Consider the following 3,602-nt stretch of genomic DNA (forward strand, 5'->3'; position numbering starts at 1 on the left):
GCCTTGGCATTTGTTCTTTGGTTGGGGCAGCCCATCAGGTAGTGAGGCAGCCCAGTCTGGCTCAGCCTTTTTTCCCACAGAGCTCTTGTCCTTTTCTTATTTTTTTGATCTTTCTTTTATCCTTTCCAGCCCAAACCCTTGGCGGGTGCAGAGATGTACTCTCACTTCCACTGTGGACATGGGGCTGATGGTTTTGCAGGTCAGTGCTGTCTTGATGGTAAGATGGGCTTGCTTTCCATCAGAGGTTCCCACAAACCACTTCAGTTATGTTCTACTTTTTAAATACCCAAAAGACAGATTTTTAACATAGGAAAGACAAACTTCTGTGCTTCTGCTTTTCATGCACACACTCGCACACGTGCCATCCTAATGACTGTGATCCTCAGCATAAAAATGCTATCCCAAAAGGCATCACATTCATAGATTTCATGACAGATAAACACTGCAGTAAAGGAGAGGGGCACACAGAGCACACAGAGCTGTAGCAACACTCCCCTTCCTCATATACCACATATCAGAGAACTTGCACAGGGGAAGGAAAGCTTTAGAGTGTCTTCTGAAAAGCCCTCTCAGCCCAAGACCTGCCTGTCTAAAGCCAAGTTCAGTCATCCTTTGGCATCATAGAATCATAGAATAGTTAGGGTTGGAAAGAACCTTCAGATCATCTAGTTCCAACCCCCCTGCCATGGGCAGGGACACCTCACACTAAACCATCTCACCCAAGGCTACGTCCAACGTGGCCTTGAACACTGCCAGGGATGGAGCATTCACAACCTCCCTGGGCAACCCATTCCAGTGCCTCAGCACCCTCACAGCAAAGAGCTTCCTCCTTATATCCAATCTAAACTTCCTCTGTTTAAGTTTTAACCCGTTACCCCTTGTCCTGTCACTACAGTCCCTGATGAAGAGTCCCTCCCCAGCATCCCTATAGCCCCCCTTCAGATACTGGAAGGCTGCTCTGAGGTCCCCACACAGCCTTCTCTTCTCCAGGCTGAACAGCCACAACTTTCTCAGCCTGTGAGAAAAAAATAGAGGAGATGCTCCAGTCCCCTGATCATCCTCGTGGCCCTCCTCTTGACTTGTTTCAACAGTTCCATGTACTTTTTATGTTGAGGACATCCTCCATCATTCATTCCTCTTCCCCACCCAACACGAGGCAGCTGGTGGCTCTGCTTTATTCCTGACATCAAAAAGACCTTTGGAATCCCTATTGCAGCAGCCACACCTCCTGACAGATCCTAGCAACAAAACCCTAGGACAACTCCTGACACATCCCAACAATGAAACCCTGGGACAACTCCTGACAGATCCCCACAGCGAAACCCTGGGACATGTTGCTCACCTGCCCCTGGGCTGGGCTCAACAGCAGCCTCTAGAGCTGCGTAGCAGGAAGATTGAGAAGCTGTGCTCCTGCAGCATCTCATAGCCTCTATGTGACAACATCCAGCTCACAGAGGCACATTTGTGAGACATGGATGAGTTCTGCTACGGGAATAATTTCCCTGCGCTTGCATATATTTTTTTAGGTTATTTCATTTCAAGGAGACAATACTCTGTTGTTTGCTCTATGCAAGCAAACGCTTGTGTTGTACCAGACAAGCTGTTTTCAGAAGAGGTTGCTTTTTTGACTTGTTTTCTTAAGATCTGCATTAAAAAATAAATACGAAGGGCATTCATAGAATCAGAGAATGGTTCAGGTTAGAAAGGAGCTTAAGATCATCTAGTTCTAACCCCCTGCCACAGGCAGGGACACCTTCCACTAGACCATGTTGCACAAGGCTCTGTCAAACCTGGCCTTGAACACTGCCAGGGATGGAGCATTTACCACTTCTTTTGGCAAGCTGTTCCAGTGCCACACCACCCTCACAGGGAAGAACTTCTGCCTTATATCTAACCTGAGCTTCCCCTGCTTCAGTTTGAACCCATCAGCCCTTGTCCTATCATTACAGTCCCTGAGGAAGAGTCCCTCTCCAGCATCCTTGTAGCTTCCTTCAGATACTGGAGGCTGCTCTGAGGTCTCCATACAGCCTTCTTCCAGACCAGAGACATAAATTAAAATACTACAGCTCATCTAGCCCAATAAAATGAAGCAACAGCCTGAATTTCAAATATCTGTGACCCAACCCCACTGTCAACAAAGGAACCCAATAATAGCTGTGTCGAAACACCCACTCTGGGAAAGCCATGATGCGGCAACATCACCCTCTGCACAAGAAGGGAGGAAAAGCACTACCTGTGAGCAACTCACAACCCACCTGGGCTCTGGGGAATCTCCACGGCTGTGTGGTGCTTCGTAGAGGCACATCAGGAATACATGATACCAGCTACTTTCTGCAGGTGAGGACCACTTGGTACCAAAGAAAAGGGGTTTTAGTGGGGTTTTATTCAGAAAGTAAAGGCAGACCAGCCTTGAAGGGAGCCTACTCAGGCACCTGATCATCTCTTAATGCCTTCACCTAGTCCTGGGTGAACACCTCCCACCTCACAGCTGGGAAACACTTTATCCACACTAATTAACTGACTGCCTAATTACCAGGACTCCAAGTCCTTCAGTTACAGAGCATTCCCCTAGAACCATTCAATCAGCACTTCAGGAAAGAGTCACCATGTACGTGAACATTGTGCATTAAAAGCAAGCGCTGTTCTGTCTCCTTGGCAAGAGGGGCAGTCCCACGGAACGGGGCAAAGCAAGGCTGAAGCAAACTCACGTGCTGGGCAGAGGTGAATTGCAGGAAGGCAACAGCCCTGCTGCTGCTGGGTCTTCCCAGGGTTCAGCCAGCCAAGGGGAGAAGTCTGGAGCAGAGCAAGGCTGCTCCCAGTAGCTTTGAGGAGCTGGGACCCACACTGGTTGTGCTGGGATGTGATTCTCATCTGGCCATATTCCTGTGCTCCAAGGGCTGTTGGGTTTGCCCTGACAGGAGATCAGGCCAGAATTTCTCTCCTGATGTGTCCCCTGGTCCAGACTAGCCAGGAGGGGAGCGCAGTGCGCCGTGTCACAGCAGTGCTATACCAAGAGGAAACTGGCTGGGAATGCATGGATGCTCTAGGGTGTGTGCATCAGTTTTCCCCATTGTAACCCAACAAATTGCCCTCTGTTTATCATGGCAGCTGAGATGGCCACAGACACCAGCCATAGGCCTGACAATAAACACAGACCCTGCAGGGATGGGACAGAGCCCAGGCAGATCTTGGACTGGAAATGGCATTTCTATATGGGACTCAACTGTTAATGTTGAGCACTACCACTACCTATCAGCAGGAAAGGAATGGGACCTGTGACTGTACTGAGCTTGCCAGTATGAGAACAATTACTTCTTGGAGCCCTGACTTCAAATCCCAGCTAGGCTGTATAGAAACAGAGGCTATGCTGCTGCCCTGATGGGGGAAGGAGAGGGAGAAAACCTCTACCCTTATGGATTATTTTGGGTGTGTCAGAGTTCCCAAACAACGTCAGCTAAAAGAGCCCTCGGGAGAGGGGGAGAAGCAGCTCATCTCAATAGAAACTCCTTTTTCTCATCCCATAAAGCCAGGGGACACTCCACAGTGGAGCCATGTCCTCAGCCACTTTGCTCCTCAGCCTACAGAGACAACACAGCCACAGA

This window comes from Lathamus discolor, chromosome 13, assembly GCF_037157495.1.
Source record: "Lathamus discolor isolate bLatDis1 chromosome 13, bLatDis1.hap1, whole genome shotgun sequence".
Taxonomy (NCBI): domain Eukaryota; kingdom Metazoa; phylum Chordata; class Aves; order Psittaciformes; family Psittacidae; genus Lathamus; species Lathamus discolor.